Here is a 19280-nt window from a genome sequence, read left to right as displayed (position 1 = left end):
TAGTGCTTCTTAGACTAAAAGGGAATTGAGTGTGTTGCCCTTGTCCGTTTCTAGGCATGCAGTTGTGATGGATGCCATATGCTTGTGTGACAAATTGAACATGGTGCTATAGGTACGACTACAAGGATGTATATTTGTAGCTGCCCTCAAACCCCTTCATGTTGCCAGTCAGCATCTATGGTGTATCTTTTTATTGCTCATCTAACACTGTTTACACACAGAAGGCATGTCTGAATACTAAACCACCTTATGCTCCACAGTTACTTTAAAGTGAATGCGTTGTGACAAAGTGTAATGTGAGAAGTCCATGATAAAGAAAAAAAATAGTTAATTCAACTCCCTCCTGAATTACCAATTTCTGGGCCATTAAGTTTTGCATAATACACTTGTGGTGATTAACACAGAGCCACGTTGGCCTAACCCTAGTGGCACAGGATATCCTTCAAGTTATCAGTTGGTACAGAATCATTGAGCATGCTGCTGGTGCTTTTGCCCCCGCTGAGAATACCTGTGGAATACTAACACACATTTTGTGGCTGAAGGTCCATTACAGAAATACTAAAGTGAAACAGTAAATCATTTTAGACTGATAAAACAATCTTTCAGAACTGTATTGATGAACATTGTGGCAATAAGTGGATTATTAGATGAGAAAATGAAGATTTAACTTTCATTTTTCAAGTTTTATGCAGTGCCCGCACATCAGTGTGGAGTCACACTTCAACTAAGTATATTCTTTGACACCTTTACAACAGAATTCATCAATATTGGCCAGTAGAACATTAGCTAGACCCGAACGGACACCGTCAAATTCCATATCACAGCGAGCTGGTGCAGGAACTATAAGGTGGTGGTGGCGACACCAGTTTTCGTTTTTACAAGTTATCTGGCTTATGAAGCCAATTCTCATGGTGGGAGTTGTTTTTGCGGTGTTGTAGAAGAATGATTTAATAAAGCTCAAATAAATTTTCTTTTTCATGTCCCTTTAAAGCAAGCACTGTGCTACATGGCTTGGGCAACCTGTCAGCCACAGAACCCACGAGTGCTTTTGTTAGGCAAAATAATTTTGACAGAAACTTTCTTGAGGATATGCATCTGAAAATTTTTTTGCCTAGCAATAGTTTCTTGTAAAAATTGACTAAATCCAATGCTTTCACCTGCGGCTTTGTGTAGCAAAAATCCAGAAAGCAGTGCTCAATAAATGTCAAAATCCTGTGGGCCTTTTTCGAGTAGATAACGTGGAAGACCCAGAACAAAGCGAAAAGGCAGGCCAGGCCTGCCAGCAGTGACGCTGTCACAAACAATCGCTGCGCATCCATGTGTAGCGCCTCCCTTCAACCTCTTCTTTTGTAAAAGGAGCCTTAAGGAGGCCCCCCGCAAACTGAAAGCCCGAGTTGTTAGCATCCAGGCACAGCCTCTTCAGCAGGCCCTTTTCAACATACACACCGTCGCCGATGTCTACCTGTGAAACAACAGAACAAGCACAGATTAATTTTCTACACTTTTGATCAAGGAAAGGTTAGGAAATAAGGTAAGGTTTGCAAAAACGGAAGTAGCTGCTTCTTGTTGATACGGTTTAAAGAACAAAGTACCCTTACGTATACCATACATGCGTTGTGCTGAGCTGTGTACTTTCACCCAAGACTAGAAAGTATTGGGAACTTCAATGCAAAAGAAAGACATTCATCTGCGTAGCTCTAAGCAAATGCGTTCCACCCCTTGGCACAGAATGAAATCTGGTGCTGTTCTAGCGGTTAGCACACATTGAAAGCTTCAAGCCTGATTTAGTATTAGGCCAAGGGTCAAGCTGTGCTCGATTATAGTCGGATACAACTTTAGAAAAACAGGGGCCTTTACTCCTCCGAGGCGGATGCACAGGAGCATCCACTAATGGGTGCGCACTCTGGACTGACGTCATGCGCCGGACGGCCGGTGGCCCGCCGTCGAAGATGGCCGTCCGGGCTTCGAACTGGGCCAAGTCGCGTCAGCTGTGCGTGTCAATGCCTCATCACAGTGAATTCCCAATCTGTTTGTCATTGTCTATCATGCCAGAAATATTACTGCGAGCTTACAATGCGGCATCTGTGCCGCGTGCGTTTATTCTACGCCGTGATCCGGCGAAGAAACATTGCAGCGAGCAGCGCTGATGCTGCGCTACGCTTTGCCTGAAAATAGGATGCCTCGGTGATTGCTGCAAACACACATCCTGCCTGTTTGTTTCATGCCTTTTTTATTTCGCTCCTGGGTGAAGTTAAGACAAGAAAAGTTTGCCAAAGTCTGGTGCCCGCTGTCCTCGGCGGGTGAGTTCGTGTACCGTTTCGCTGCATTTTTCGTCGGACGGGGTAAAGTGACGGAGCAAAACCATTCTGAGGAGAAATTAGAAAAGTGTGCGCGCGTGAAACAAACCTACGAGCGTCTCAACAGAAAATATTTGACAAAGAAGCCTCCAATGCAAAGATTTGTCGCCGTCAACTTAGCGTGAGTGATCGTTGTCAACAGTGAAATAGCCGAGCGTCTAATGGTGGTGTTCGAGCGTTGTGTATAGCACCGTCGATTGATTTCTTTCCACCAGTGCTCACCGCGCACGCAAGCTGTAGAATGCGTGCTGTGGCACAGTCACGCATAAGTTGTGTTGCCAGCATTCCTGCTTCCATGCGCGTTTGCACTTACTCATATTTGTCCTTTTATTTTATATTAGCATTTGTTTTTGATAGTTTTAGTTCAGCAAAGTCCCTACACATTTTCATTAGCCAATCTCATTCAAAGCACTAACTCCTGTACACTGCAGGACTGGCCTTTTCCATCTCATTAAAACCTTTCTCACTGGTCTACCTCGTCTTCTCAATCTGCCTACTCGCTGCGTTTTCTGTCCTTGTTTCTTGTATTGTTGCTGCAATGTGATTAACCAACTTGCTCAAAACATATTTTGATCGCCTATCAAAACAGAAAGGTTTAGAGATACATTTTCTTAAATCATGTGGGTTGCACAGCAACTTTGCCTCTTACCTCTGCTCACGTTTATGCGTCAGTGCATGTGGCAGCTAGCCAGAAGTGCACATGAAAGGCTGCATATTGTGAAACACCTTGCTATGCTGTTGCATTTTTCATGCATTCAGTCTTAGTAAACAAACGGTTTCGCTGCCTATCACATATGATGGCGAAAATTTTCAGCACGAATAACAATGTGCAGCGGGGTGTGATTTCTGTCTGACGCTTTCGCCGTTGCAAAGACATTCTTCAGTGAATGGAGCCCAGCAAAGCAGTGCACTGAGAGCTTTTGCAACTTTCACCATTTATTACTTCACAAATGACATTGTCTGAACCTGGCCGTTGATCGACATGCCGATGGCTTGTAAATTAAATAATTGCCTCAATAAAACAAATTCAACTTCACTCAGCATATTTTAGTACAAACAATGTTAGCAGAGCTATTCAGGGTGAATAATTGTGCTTACATTGGTGTTACTTGCCCGGTCAGATAAATAAATACAACAATGGCTGCGGTATGACTGTGATTTGACGTGCAGACTGCTAATGGTGCCTTTCAAGCGTGCCCTCGACTACTGCTATTAATAGTTACCCGACTGAGTATATTGGGCCTAACTAAGCTAATGATGTTTGATAATTGTTCTCTTATTCGCATTACTTGCCTAGGCCAGGTAACCAAAATAAACAATGCCACCACATGAATGTGTGTTTGCATGCAAGCTGCCAACAGTGGCTGTCACTGTCGCATTGGTTGCTGCCGTTTCACCAACAGTAGTGACGGCTTGACTGGGCTTTGACGTGCAGACTGCTAAAGGTGCTTTTGAAGAGTGCCCTGATGACTTATTTCATCACAGGGCCCGTCATGCTCATAGGTGGCTGCCCACTAGAGTATTTTGGGCCTTCTGACATTGGCATTATTCATCTCATCGGGCTGGAAAAAACAGTAGGGGCAGCACAACTGCACGCAAAGCACAATGTGCTTTGGCGTGCAGGCTGCTAAGAGTGGCTGTCAATTTCATTCAGGTTGACTACTGCTTATTCGTGTGAAGCTGGACAGTGGCTGCCCGAATGAGCATTTCGGGCCCCACGTAGTTATTCAGAGTTAATAACTGCATTTGCATTCAGATTTTCCGGCATTTCAGCACGTTTCCATGCCAACGCTTATATTGAGCATGATCTGTGCAGGACGTTGCTTTTTCAGAATTCGGCTTCCATTAGAAGGAATATGTCATCAAATGAACCGCTTATTTATTTGAGAGGTCACGGGAGAATGCTTGGCTGCTGTGCTTGACACACAGTACACCGCTTCAGTGATGGGAGATCCATTGTTGCGTTTGCCGAGGTATGTGTGGCTGGCAGGAGGTCTGGACCCCACTTCACGCAGAGTCAGAGACGAGGAGAGTTTTCTCTGCGAATAATTCTTTATACAATGTTTACATGTTGTCGTCGTTATCAGGACAGAGACCAACAGAGCAGCTGCAAGCTGCTTAAATAACACCCCTCAGTCCAAAGATCCCCCAGACAGTCCCCAAGGACGAAACAAGGTCGTGAGAGAGAGGGTCTGCGCAGCCTCCGGGGTCCTAACGCCGCTCTCGGTGCCCGGCGCTTCCTTGAACCACGCTGCGGCGTCAGGACGATTTGGCAGTTGGTCAGAATGGTGCGCCGGGCAAGTTTTATGGCCCGCGTAGGACAAAGGGAACCAACTGCAAGGCATCGGGTCGAAACACAACCCTCCTTTGGAAACTGTCCCAAACACAGCGGGAGTCGTTTGTGGTGTGGGCGCCGCCGGAGAAAGGAGGGGGGTGTTGCATTGCTGCCGGGACATGGAGGGGCCGAACAGCAGTCCGTGATCCAATGGCTGCTTCCATTGTGGACGCCGTGCAGCCGCGAGGAAACTCGAGCCGTGCACGTAGTCGTGACCGAAGCAGGCAGGCACCATGCGGGGATGAATGCTGCCTCGACGGTCGACAAACCATAGCACTGGCCTTCCGTCAGGCAAATCCCAGGGCACAAACATAACACAATATACGCTTCGAGAACTCGTTAGTGATCTTCTCGATCGTCGGTATCTCGTTGTGGTGAAAGAAATCGTGCACACGACCTCAGCGCACACGTGTCCTACTTCGTGCTGCTTCTTCTTTTCTCCACATTTTGTGGGCGTTTTCGTGAGGGCGTCGATAGTTTGCCACCCAAAATATGCGAAGCTTTGACCTCCCTCCTCAGCTTTAACATGGTGCTTTCGCTGACACTGAGCATCTTGGGTTTGTAATGGTTGCGATAAATACATTGTTTTATATAAGTACTTGTTCAGTAGCAACTGATTCATTTGAAGCTCGGAACAGGAGTAGTAAATCTGCCGTGTACATGTAAACAAGCACAAATGCCATGCAGAGTTGCTCTTTCTACTTTTGCCACTTGCAATGAAGCTAAAGAGCAGACGACGGGCAGCGTTGTGGAAGGCACGGGGTTATTTTTCTGTTGCGATCTGGCATGTGCTGTAGCACATGAGAGCTCTACTAAACCAGTCATCAAAGTCTTTATTCATACTGAGAATTGCGCGGTTCCTAAGTACGATTTTTTGAGCGGGATTATTTTAGTCGTGGAGGCAATCGGACGTCGCGCTTCATTCATCTGGGCGGGGCCTCCCCTTTTTTCTAAATTTGTATCCGACTATAGTGACGCACAAGTGCTCGAGAACTATTGAACAAGACGCCATTGTTTTCGATTTACTGACTGCACTTGGGTGTAAAGCTTCTGTCTGAGAAACGAATAAACCACATACACAAGCAGCATTTTCTTAGTTAGCACAGTCTTTAATAGGTACTGATACCTTCAATTTAGAAAGCCCTGTATATTGGGCCTCATCAAACTAATTTCATAAAAGGTTTGGCAAGGTAGAAGCATAGAATTTTAGAGTCATTAGAAGACAGGTGAAATGAGTTATTTATTGTAATTATTACTCAAATTTAAAATTTAGACCACTCATCCCAATGAGAAATTGATGCAAGCAGTTTGTACATGCCACATAAGCATTTAGATATCAAAAATACGGATTAGAGAAAACCTTTTCTTGGAGGTTCATTAATGCAAGCAGTCATGCCCTCGAGGAGAAATAACTTCTTTTTCTGTAGGCAGAAATGAGGCTCGAGTATTTTATTGACACATATATATGCCCATGCATATATGTTATCTCTGTTGTAAACCTTTTTTTCATGTATATGCAAGGTGTGTGTGTAACATCTCATTGTGCACAAAATCAAATCCATAAGAACCCGACAAGAAGCTAAACAGACAAGAGAGCAATCCCAGTGACAAGCCATGTTAAACCAATGAGGTAGCCATCTCAGTAACAAACCGTATCAAAAATTTTACTGACATGAATTCTGGCCTTTGAAACATAACATGTGTATATGAATACTATCTACATTAGAGCAATGGGTAACTTTAAGCAATGGCTACGCCAACATCAGAACGATGTGGATGAGAAAAGAGTGGCATCAAATGCTTTGGCAGAGCATGCAGCAATGACTAAACACAATAGTGACTGGATAGTGTCTAGCATAATCGGCCAGGAAAGAAATTGGAAGCCATGCCTGTACCCGGATTCCCTGGAGATGCAATCAACACGACACACGTTTATCTGAAACCAAGGAGCCCACGCCCATCTTATGCTAAAGCTTACTTAATTAAATATGCACTTCCACTTTTTTTAGCCTTATTGTGAACAAGGCTTCCATATAAAAGCCAAAATGTATTGCTTTTAATGTTGTAATTGGTTGGTCTATGTCTGTCTTTGTCATGTTTCATACCGACCACACAGGCTTCTCTGAAACTCTTGATGATACAACTTTTGTGCGAAAGCATTGCTTAAGGCACTTTTCCGTGAACCATGTCTTTAGGTGGTACAACGCATTTTTCTAGACAGTCTAGAGCACATTATTCAAGGCACGAAACCTCAATTCATGGTTCTTAAAAAGGCATTTTGGCTAGATTAATATAGTCTATATGGAGTATATAAGGCATAATTACTCAAGCACCCAATTATATTTAACTCAGAGGAGGCTACTTTAGGTAAATTCATTAAACTGAGGGCACTCCACCAAAACATAAAATTCGTGATCAGCCACTAGAAATCCTGAAAATGGCAATACAGTAAAATGATTGCATATAACACAAATGTATCCTACAACTCGAAAGGCAGCACCAGTTTTGTACGCACCTTTGAGAAAGCGCACAGATCACGTGCTTTATTGTCGTGCTGTCCAGCTTCCAGCAGTGCAGCAGGTTCCTGCTCGATGCAGGGATGCCTCCAGAATCCGCATAGCCTTCAAAAGTAAGAAATGTTTAATTTATTGTGCTGTGAACCTGGGAATTTGTGATTTACCAGTGTCATGTGGAATTGCAAAGAGAGCCTCACACAGCCAGCTGCATGAATTTGCGCCTGGTTGCACAAATGTCTCTTTGCTATATCTAAGGAAGTTACACTGATATTTTGTAACAAGTGAAGTTTCAGGAAGGAACGAAATCAGCAACAACAGGCTACCAGGACAATCAAAAACAAAACTCATATATGCAGTTAAACGTGGCGCATTGGATTAGACAAAAATATTGAGCACATGAAAAGCATTCTGAAAGCTAGATCACGATTTTGTAGCGATGCTATTCCTTTTCGTTATTCGTTAGTGGTCTGACCGCCGCCCCGGCCCGTGCTACGTACTGGAACAGCCGGCCGTTTGCGGTGGGCGACAAGAGTTGTATAGAATCGAGGGGTAAGTATCGCTACAAAATCGCAGTCCTTACTTTATTACGCACTACCGTATAACCTACGATTGCAAGAGCTGGCATCCCGTTCGTAAGAATTGGTTGGTCTATGTCTTTCTTAAAGGCCGGTGTCTGAAATGTCTGGATTAAAAATAAACTTCGTTACTGTAATATCTGCCTATGTCGGGTTTGCAACATAGAAGACAAATACGCGAAGACACTCAAGAACATAAACAATACACAGGTTCTCGCGACGTGGTCCTCCAAACCAAACTGTATACATACAAAAAACTTCATACAAGCTTCTATCCGCTTAAGCGTCAAACATAGGAATCGTGTGCCAACGCGCGAAGCCCATGATACATCGACGGATACATTAAACATGTACTGTACTTGCGGGAATGCATATATAACGAATAACTTCTTGCCAGAAAACTACCGAACGAACAGCAACTTTCAGTGTTTTCATAATTGTGTGCCCATTCAGGCATAGCAATCAAGGCGGGTAGCTTATATTTTACAGCAGAATGCAAGTACGCTGTAACATCAGAGGAAGCCTTCGTGAAATTGCTTGCTAAATGTGCACAGCAAGACGGCCAACCTACGATCAGAAAGCGCTTTGCTCTAGCTAGTTACACAACGTTCATTACGTAAATCATAAGTTCAAGAATGCGCGCAAGGGCCAAACTTGCTTACCTTTCAAAAAGACTTGGCCAACGCTCCTTCGTCTCAAAGGTACCGAGGCACCGACGTCTTTCTGGCGCAAGCACTGTAGAACTTCCGATGAACTCCAGCTCCACAAAAGCACAACCTTCAACAGCCTTCCATACACTACGATTCGAAGCTCCAGTACCAGACTTTTCACGAGAGCGCGGGCAGGCAGCTCGGCAGAACAAAGGCAGCTCGGACGGGCGCTGTAGTAAGACACTCACTGTCGACACTGATAGATCGCACGAAACACACGGCGAACTAACGGCGTTACACGAGTCCGGAGGGTTTGCGATGGTTACTGCACACGACACGGAGCACATTTTGTCTAGGCACTTCCAAAATATAACTCAAATACCGCCTTACTGCAACCAACGTGGTATGTCGACCAAACACTGTAACCAAACGAATACTGCAGTGGCGCCACTCTGCGGTTTTTAGAAAAATGTGTCGTAAATGAGAAAATTACGTGTTTTTTCCTAACAACAGTCGGTAGGGACACTTTAACAAATTTCTTGAGTCCAAAAGTGTTAACTTTGTATAAATATGCACTTTTTTATACGAAGTTTAAGAAAATGTATTGTATATGTATAAAAAAAAACGAAGCGGATGTCGCCTTCAAGATTCGCAACCGCTTCAGTCGCATGCAGTTTGCAAAAGCACGGCCTTCGAAATCAGACTTTGTCGCTCAAACGAAACTGTAGCTGGGAGAAAGGCAGGCATTTAGGCCCCAATTGTTGGGTTTACAGTGCCTAGGTAGGCTTCCTTATTAATAAAGAATATACAGGGACTAACGCCGAACCATGAGCGAGCTTTAAGCAGGGGACACACGGTACGATTCGGCGTCCGATCCAACGTGCGTGTATCCGAACGGTCGAGCGGCAAGCTCCGCCCAAATCCAGCCCCCCTCCCTCCTCCCCAGCTTGAGTTTAGATTCACGTCGAGAAACGCAATATAAAAACTCTGCACAACACTGCTTCGCTTTACGTGAACACTGTCAATAACATTATGCCCCTGCAAGTGACAGAACACTTCACGACGGCGCGTTGTCCACTGACGGCTCCGGTAACAGCCAGCGATACGGCCGGCAGGCATAGCTAGGCGGACGCTGCGGCCGACGGCGCTTGATTTAGCCCGAGCTCGATGAAGAGGGCTTATTTTTGCCAAAACAATTAACGCTGTGCACTTAGGTAGCCCGTAATCAAATACAATTGGTTTACTCGACGCAGTCGTTGCGAAGGGCAAACGTGCAAGCGAAGCGAGCAGCCTCGCTCGGACGGTCGGTGCATAGAGATCGGTGTGTGCTGTTTGTCCGCGAAAAGGCCCTCGCGTCGCGGCTCCCGATTTCGACGGTAGCTTAGTGCTAGTGTACTAGGCGCTGTTTTGCATCATAAGCACATGTTCGAGATAACTTTATTGAACTGGTAACTATTTCGTGTCGGCAACAAACTGCAGCAGGCAAGGGAAAAAAAAAAGAGACGGCGAGAAACCGGCCTGCCAGCGCCGCCTCCGTGGAGGGAACGTCAGAGAACGTCACATCAGCTGCGGCCAAACGACGGTGCGGAGTGTGCGGTTGTCGGACACATCGGACGATGAAAATTTGCCCGGTTTGTCGCACGCCGGACGTCCGATCCGGCGCTTCGGCACGGCAAAACACCTCGATTCCGGCTGCCGTTCAGGCGCGTCGGACGCCGGATCGGACACCGAATCGGACCGTGTGTCTCCCGCTTTAGTTGGCGAACACGAGCCCATCAGCGCGCCGTCCGTGCAGCTGCGTCTGCTTGCAATGGTGGATGGCCTACGGGCTTCTTTGACGCCTACTGAGCACAAATTCATGATCACCGCTCGTATACACGCTTCCTACAGCGCTAGCTGTCGTGTTTACGAGATTATGTGCCCTCACCTTGAATTGGTGAGCCCGCTCGACATGATCGCATCTATTTATAGTGCGTGAGGCTTTCCATTGACTGTCACTACAACTAACCAACGTTTTGTTTATTTTGTGCTACAGTGGGTCATGACGATTCCGTTCACAGCTTCAAAGTGGACAAGAGACAGTCGTTTTCTCGCTCGTAGAAGCATGAAAAAGTGGGCTTGTGCTTGGCAATGAACTTTGACCGACACGCTTGCTTCCGGCCGGAGCAGCAGACGCGACAACTCGCTGTTTGTAGGCTGCCGGCCGATGGCGGTATCCCTCGCGAACGGCAAGATATTTACCTGCCGTAGAGAGGATCGGTCCAGGAACGATTCTTGAGGCGATTTTTGTCGCTGAATGCGAGCATGGCCACGCCAGTTCGCCGTGCAGAGCGGAATCGGAACATTATTTTTCGATGAGTTCGCCGCAATGCAGTCGATCGGCTCGTCGGTCGTGCAACGGGCGGCGCGCCGGCAGGAAGCCGCGTCCACTTGAGACACATCTTATGCGACGTATGTAGTACATACGTTCCAAGTTTCCAACGTTCTGCCGTTCCGCTGGTGGATGCACCGCCACGGCATCGATCTTTGCCATTCCTGCCGCGGTCGTGCCTGTCGCCGAGCGTAGGCTTAACTGGATTGGGCGGAGCTTGCAACCTTGGGGAGTAAAGTGGTAGTATTTAATCACGTGATCTTCAGGTTGGTTCCAGATCACGTGGTTTTAAACTCTCAATAGATGGTTTTTGGTCACGTGATCTAAAACTCTGTACGTCGTAAAGCCGGCTCATGACATCCTTTTACTACGTTTCTCAGAGATGGTAGTAAAACGATGTAATGTAACGCATTTTAGTGCCTCATGCCAGAGTAATTTTCTGGTGCACGGTAGTCTTCAAAGCTCATGAGCCGCAAAAACCCCAATGTCGGCTAACTTTTGTTCAGAGAATGATCAGAGAATGAAACGGGGATAGTAATGCAGGATAGTCCTCGAGAGAGGAGTGATGAAGAAACACAAATCCGATCAAGGCGGGCGTAGCAATGACCTTGAATTCTTGTATAAGAGCGAGCTCCCTGTCCCGACACTCCTACATCAACGAGCCCTGCATTTTCTATTATGTTTGACAAAACTTCACCACTCCTGTCCCGCTGAGTGTTATTGCCGCTTCGATCGTTCGGATCGCATACACAATTGAAATATCCCATTAAAGCAATGCAGCGATCACAGTCCAATAGACTAGACACATTATCAAATAAAAGAGTTCGTTTTGCAGCGTCATTAAATGCATAGACGTTGACTATGCGCCATGGCACACCCTGCAACACAAAATCACAACATATATATCGACCTTCAGTGTCTACATGATAACTAAAAGCTGAATAAAGTAGGCTCTTTTTCAGAAACAGGAAACAGCCTGCGGATAAACCAAGAGCGTGTGAAACGCAAACATCATACTCAGACAGAAAAGGTCGCAAAGCCCTTTCTGTCTCGTCGTCACTCTCAATCTTCGTCTCCTGCACGGCGACGAAGTCGAGGCGCTTCCTAGACAAAAGCCGGCGAAGCTGCGCCTGTTTCTGCAAAGACCTCAGGCCTCGTACGTTCAAGGTTGCGAATAGAAGTTGCTGGGACAGGGCCATGGTTACTACCAAGTACTTGGACCTAATGATCTATGTGATCGGTCCTAGAGGGCAACGGTGAGGCTCCCTCCGAAACCCCAGCTGGCCTTCTGGACCGTGATCGTCGGCACTTTCCTGAGTGTTTCGATGTTTTGCGGTGACGTGCTTTTCTTGTGGTACTGGTCGTCTCACTGTCTGTGCTTGATTCCGATCTGTTGGTCGCATGGCGCTTCGGAACTGAAGTATCCGCGTTACTTCGGCTGTCCTCTGCCGGCTCAGTGCACGTGTCGAGTTGCTTGGGTGCATCAGATGAGTGATCTCCGGCTCCCTCATTGGCTTGCTGGGCAGCAGCTGGCTCTGTGGTAGCGGGTGCTCCTTTGGGTTGTTGCTTCGGTTGGTCATCTCTCTCTTCGCTGCTTTCTTTTTTCACGGGCAGTTCTGCGATGGCATCGTGACTGTCTTTAACAGGCAGAGGGGCCTTAGTGGCACAGCGGGTCTCCGCGGAAGAGGGAATGTCTCCCGTAGCGTCAAGAACCTCCGTAATGTCCATTATGTATTCTTGCAAGCTTTCATCCGGAGGCTTTGTTCTGTGTCGTAACTTATCGGCGTATGTTACGACACATTCTTCAGCTGTGTGACCAAAGCGCCGGCAGGTTTCACAACGTGGGGTTCTGCAGTTTCGACGAATGTGCCCCACCTTGTTACAGCGCAGACAAAGTGGGGACCAGCCTGGAATTAATACGAGACTCTGCACTCCACAAACAGTAGTAGATGTGGAACGTCCCCCATGCTCACTCCATCGGCAAGAGTCAACACCACGTCCCGATTTAGCGTACGCATTTGTTCCATCTCCGATACTCTCCAGCTTTCTGCTGATATAGACTTGACTTTCCCGTAAGCCTGGAACGCATCTCGAATGTAGTCGTCTTCCAAACGCTCAGGAAGCCACAAAAGCTTCATTTTAACTTCCGTGGGCTCAGGATCAATGACGACGCAGCGTCTACTTTTTACGGATAATTCCCCGCATGCGACTAGCTTTGATTTTGTCATCCCTGATTTGCACGTCACCATCCACACATGCGACATCTGAAATTGTCCGATGGAACTTATTTCCTTCAGGTCAATAACGTTCCAAAGGACGTCTCTGAAGTCTTGGGCTCTGTACGGTCGACCACTTAAGTCAGCATGCAGGAAAACGGAGTCCACAACCAGCTTACCGGTAGGAAGACGGGGTAACACAACACGGTAGTCATTGCTGCTGGCTGAAGCCTGAGCAGCACCTCGGCCAGGGGCCGATAAATCCTTTGAAGCGGAGAACATGAGAAAAGCGACCGTTCGGAACGCCGTCTTCTTCTACACACCCTCTGCTTACGGTAGCTTTTGTTTATTGCAATTATAGCGTAACTGCATTTAGTTTCGAAGACATGAAGCCTGCTTCGTACAGGCCGTGGATTGGACAACCTAATTCCTGAGCTCTGGCAGTCCGTGTGTCGCTTTGTGATAATCAGTTAACCAGTCAGTCAATCAGTGCAGAAACTTTATAGAAGCTGAGGAATGCGCAAAGAACGAAGTATAATAGATGTAACCTTAAAAAACAAATACGTTGATTATTTTATTTGATTCAAACGCAAAGAACACGATATCCTAATTAACATTAGGAGCAAAATATGGAGCTCGGTAGCTAATGCGATAAGCATAACCGATGACCGCTTCTTGATTAGAATAAAACTGTTGCGAAGGGGTAAAAAATGGCAGCCCACGGCGGCAGAGACCGGTCCCTCTTCTAAATGGAACAAGGCAAGCGGCGCTGGCAAGCCAGTCCATTCGCGGCAGCCTGGACAGAGCTGTGACCTCAAACCGCCATTTGCACCGAGTCTTGAGCGCAGTGGGTTCCAGACAAGAAGCACAGACCCAAGTGCTTTTCGTGCCTAAAACAAAGTCGACCCAAGGATTAATTTAAAAGGAGATGAGTGTATTGGCAATTAACAAATGCACCAACGGGTTGGCTTAATGCGCTGTTGCACAAATTGGGCAGCGCCCTGCAGCAGACACCTGAAGAGCTCAGCGTACCTTGCGATGCCTCCGCGCTTTCGAAGGGCGAGGTTGCGTGGCAAAATCTCCGTGGCACGGTGGACAGCAGGTCCTGTTCACGCATAGGTTGCGACAGTTCCTACGAGGAAGAAAAATCGTCGTGCACCAGGTAAATGACGCGGTGTGGGCCAAAAGAAAGGGGACCACCAATATGGCTTTTGCCTGCTCTGTACGCACTGTTTCTACGTTGCTCCTAAAAAACGACAGTGAACGAGAAACCATGCACGTTTCCTTGGCCGAAACTACACCTCATGATATCAGCTTTGACGATCACGTGTCTTACGCACGAAGGACAATGAAGTTGAGCTCGTCGAAACGCACTAAGGCTTGGGACTATTCGCGCGGCTGGTAAAAAAATCGAGCACCGAGCGGTGTTCGTGGTATGGCTACAGCATAGGAAGCTGACACGTACGTTGCAGCAACACAGCTCTCAATTTTTCTTTTCGTTTTTTTTTTTTTTGCTGTAGCAACGGCGCCCGTGGTGCCTAAGCCTCCGCATGCTGTCTGACAGGTGCAACCTCGTAAGGGTCGGAGTGGCAGTCGTCAGCCGCTGACTGCCGGCCATTGCGGCCTGTCGTCGACACCGGGCCCGTCGAGGAGCAAACTGAGCCTTGCCGTAGCGGACGCGTAAAGTGTTGAAGAAAGAAGGATCCACCCGTGAAGGACTATGGGATCAGAATTCGGTCCAGCTGCGCTCGCTCGGAATTTTGTGTTTCTAAAATCGTAGTGGCGCAAATGCAGCAGCAATTGATCGCTCACGATGATCAAGCGCAGTGACTTAATCGAGCTGCGGGTAGTCACGCTGTTTTTTAACTGCAATGACGATGACGCAGCGTTATTGAAACAATGCCTGCCCATTTTGCCTGCTCAAGTACTGAGACTAGCGTGGGTACTACGCCGTTGGAGATTATTTGTGAAATAAGTGCCAGACAGACTGAAGACAGACTGAAACACGCTATAACGTGTTTCAGTTTTGCCGAGCCCCCCTGTAGTCGGCGTCTGTGGCACAACTGTTTGCTAATTTAAAACTGACTTCGTTTTTTTTCAACAGTCTTTATTTTCTGGTCAATGCCACTTGGGGGTTCTGTTACTTGGCACTCGTAGAAGAAGAGAGCGGCCACTGGATGAAGAGGACGTGCCATGTGCTTACGTGGACTGCCTACACAGGTCTAGTCTGGCGCTGTCCCCTGTATGTCATTTCTGCAAAGAACCGGAAACCATTGAAGATATTTATTAAGTTATCGCCGATTCACCACCCAGAGAGAGAAATACTTCGAAATTCCATTCCCAAAGTTAGTCATTGCTACAAACACTGAAAACATTTTCTTCTTTGGGACAAATATTTAGGGTTTGAGCCACAATAATGTATGCAGGGCCATATGCGACTTCCTTGGTGACACAAGGATAATAGCTAGTTAATTTACTGATTTATTAACAGCGGGGCTGTTTAAGATTTCAGTTACGCCGTGGAGCGTAACCAGAAAACTGCGCCCAACTGCGCGCCGCCTTGCGTGTTGTCCAGCAACCACCTGCGAGAGCACCGAGCCACGTAACCTGCTCGCACCCCACGCGCGTAGGCCGGAGTCGTGACCTCACAAGCGAGTGAAAGCTCGGAACATCCGGCGCGGCGACACACCTCCCGCCTCCTCTACTCCGTGCGTACTTGCTTGCGCCGTGGGAATACCGCAGAAAGTCCGGACGTCCGCAGAAGCGGCTTACAAGGAAAGGCGCCTCTACTGCCAAGCGAGAAGCAATGCGTCGCCGCCGAGCTGATCCGGAACACCGCGCCGAAGCTGCGGTTCCGAACGCTTGACGTCGCCGAGAAAGCGATCCAGGCCTGCGACTACTCGAAAACATCAAGCGTCAAGCCCGCCGAGACAACAACGTAGCAAAACCTAGCATAACCTCGCAAAACCTAGAAACGACTAAGCCAATCCTACCAACAACATAGCAAAATCTAACATAGTCTCGCAAACCTACAAACAACGTAGACAAGCCACGTAAAATCTTGGTGATCACGAGCTCCGCTGTTGAATCCAGCCTTGCACCACTAGTGCAAGCTGCGCACTTTTATTTAATATTTTACAAGACTCGAAGTTACGTTAATTTGAGGATTTATTATTTATTAATTTACAAAATTCCAATTAAATTGATTAAAAGTTATTGCCTTCTAACGTGCTCTCCTTTCAAAAGCGCCCGTTTTATTATAACCATTTCCCGTGTAACCGCCAGCTTCATAGCTTATCCCCCATAGTGGGTACGCGCCATGGTATAAGAAGCAACCAAGCAAGCAAGGCTTTCATCTTGGCTAGTGTTTGTGATACTTGTAAATGTAGCATTAAAATAGTTTATGCGTAGTTTATTTCGACGTAACAATATTATCTGCTACATTTGTCACCATTCAGGCATAAAAAAAGCAAAATAGTCTCATCGCATACGCATACGTACCTGCAGGACAAATCGTACCTGCAGGACAGTGTGATTAGGGATGACAAAGGTGATTTTCGTTGCTATCCCGACACCTCGTGTGACTCGGATACACAGTAAACGGGCAGCTGCGACTTTTGATGCGGTCACCTCCGAGATGGCAATACTCGCAGCCCCGTGCCGTATTCCGAGAAGTCATGTCTGAACATTTTCAGCACCACTTGTCCTCAAGAACGCATGGCGCTTGAAGACACAACCACATCTCTACACATACGGCGTAGGTAGCTCTGGTAGCATACACTAAGCATCCATGGCCCGTACAAATTCAGAACCGGAGGCGTCAGAACCCGTCCCGGGGGTGTAGCTCAGTGGTAGAGCGCTCGCTTCGCATGTGAGAAGTCCCGGGTTCAAACCCCGGCACCTCCATTTAAGGGTCTCCTTCTTTTTTTCCTTTGCAGTTCTTCTACAGCCATTTTTCATAATGCTTTCTAGAAAACTGTTACTGAATAAAGAAGGAATGCGGGATTTTGCAGGCCATGCATACCGCGAAGAGTTCAATTTTAGTCATTACAGATTAGAACACTGCATTGACCAGAAAGTATAGACTGCTGAAAAAAAAAACGAAGTCAGTTTTAAATTAGCAAACAGCTGTGCGACAGACGCCGACTACAGGGCGGCTCGGCGAAACTGAAACACGTTGTAGCGTGTTTCAGTTTCGCCCGCGTATGCACGTATGTACTACCTTGACACGGGAACAGCTGAGAGAACCGTAACCACTAAGGCCCGCTCTCTTCAGTCTGTCGGGTACTTATTTCACAAATAATCTCCAACGGCGTAGTACCCACGCTAGTCTCACTACTTGAGCAGGGAAAATGGGCAGGCATCGTTTCAATAACGCTGTGTCATCGTCATTGCAGTAAAAAAACAGCGTGACTACCCGCAGCTCGTTTAAGTCACTGCGCTTGATCATCGTGAGCGATCAATTGCTGCTGCATTTGCGCCTCTACGATTTTAGAAACACAAAATCCCGAGCGAGCGCAGTTGGACCGAATTCTGATCCCATAGTCCTTCACGGGTGGATCCTTCTTTCTTCAACACTTTACGCGTCCGCTACGGCAAGGCTCAGTTTGCTCCTCGACGGGCCCGGTGTCGACGACAGGCCGCAATGGCCGGCAGTCAGCGGCTGACGACTGCCACTCCGACCCTTATGAGGTTGCACCTGTCAGACAGCATGCGGAGGCTTAGGCACCACGGGCGCCGTTGCTACAGCAAAAAAAACGAAAAGAAAAATTGAGAGCTGTGTTGCTGCAACGTACGTGTCAGCTTCTTAGGCTGTAGCCATACCACGAACACCGCCCGGTGCTCGATTTTTTACCAACCGCGTGAAAAGTCACACGCCCTAGTGCATTTCCACGAGCTCAACATCATTGTCCTTCGTGCGTAAGACACGTGATCATCAAAGCTGATATCATGAGGTGTAGTTTCAGCCAAGGAAACGTGTATGCTCTCTCTTTCTCTGGCGTTTTTTTAGGAGAAACGTCGAAACAGGGCCTACAGAGCGCGCAAGAGCCACATTGATGGTCTCCATTCTTTTGGCCCACACCGCGTCATTTACCTGGTGCACGGCGATTTTTCTTCCTCGTAGGAACTGTCGCAACCTATGCGTGAACAGGACCTGCTGTCGACCATGCCACGCAGATTTTGCCATGCAACCTCGCCCTTCGAAAGCGCGGAGGCATCGCAAGGTACGCTGAGCTCTTCAGGTGTCTACTGCAGTTCGCTGCCCGATTTGTGCAACAGCGCATTAAGCGAACCCGTTGGTGCATTAGTTAATTGCCGATGTACTCGTCTCCTTTTAATCCTTGGGTCGGCTTTGTGTCTGTGCTTCCTGTCCGGAACCCACTGCGGTCAAGATTCGGTGTGAATGGCGGTTTGAGGTCACAGCTCTGTCCAGGCTGCCGCGAATGGGCTGGCTTGCTAGTGCCGCTCGCCTTGTTCCATCCAGAAGAGAGTCTAGTCTCTGCCGCCGTCGGCTGCCATTTTTTACCCCTTTGCATCAGTTTTATTCTAATCAAGAAGCGGTCATCGGTTATGCTGATCGCATTAGCTACTGAGCTCCATCTTTTGCTCCTAATGTTAAATAAGACCGATTTCTTTGCGTTTGAATCCAATACGATAATCAATGTTTTTATTTTTTAAGGTTCCATCTATTATACTTCGTTCGTTGCGCATTCCTCAGCTTCTATTCAAGTTTCTGCATTGATTGACTCACTGGTTAAGCTGATTATCACAAAGCGACACAGGGACTGCCAGAGCTAAGGATTTAGGTTGTCCAATGCACGGCCTGTACGAAGGAGGCTTCACGTCTTCGAAACTAAATGTAGTTACGCAATAATTGCAATAAGCAATACCCCTCGAAAGTCCAGGGGGTGTAGCTCAGAGGTAGAGCGCTCGCTTTGCATGCGAGAAGTCCCGGGTTCGAACCGCGGCATCTCCACGAGATTTTACTTTTTTCAATTTCTGCGTCTGTGTCTCCACAGTGTTCTTTTTTTTCTTTTTTCCTCTCCAACGCCCACGCATTTCTGCGTGTTAGGCATGAATGCGTGCAGGGAAGTTACGTAAAGCTAGCTAACCGAATCACTAGTGCACTTACATGAGGGCTGTCGTATAGCATGGTAAAACACCAATTAAAAAAACGCGTTTCGACGTTTTGAGTTTCATACCAAACACACGGAAGAAACGCTTACCGTCAGCCAAATTCTCGTGGTGAACGTCATGCT

The 19280-nt window shown here is 47.2% G+C and overlaps 1 long non-coding RNA gene and 2 other non-coding genes across 3 annotated transcripts; 2 read left to right on the top strand and 1 right to left on the bottom strand.

Annotated features, from left to right (window-relative positions):
- Positions 1-1134: 1134 nt before the first annotated feature.
- On the bottom strand, positions 1135-8746 carry LOC135908228 (uncharacterized). Its single transcript, XR_010566252.2, has 3 exons — positions 8446-8746; positions 7208-7313; positions 1135-1462 (listed from the first exon to the last, which is right to left on the bottom strand). It is a non-coding gene; the product is annotated as an uncharacterized lncRNA (long non-coding RNA).
- An 8108-nt stretch (positions 8747-16854) lies between these two features.
- On the top strand, positions 16855-16926 carry TRNAA-CGC (transfer RNA alanine (anticodon CGC)). The gene has a single exon. It is a non-coding gene; the product is annotated as a tRNA-Ala (tRNA).
- Positions 16927-18925: 1999 nt separating this feature from the next.
- On the top strand, positions 18926-18997 carry TRNAA-UGC (transfer RNA alanine (anticodon UGC)). Its single transcript has one exon. It is a non-coding gene; the product is annotated as a tRNA-Ala (tRNA).
- Positions 18998-19280: the final 283 nt, after the last annotated feature.

This window comes from Dermacentor albipictus, chromosome 2 (genome assembly GCF_038994185.2).
Source record: "Dermacentor albipictus isolate Rhodes 1998 colony chromosome 2, USDA_Dalb.pri_finalv2, whole genome shotgun sequence".
Lineage (NCBI taxonomy): Eukaryota > Metazoa > Arthropoda > Arachnida > Ixodida > Ixodidae > Dermacentor > Dermacentor albipictus.
Note: the sequence above shows the minus strand (reverse complement) of the source record. Positions and strands in the feature narration are given on the sequence as shown.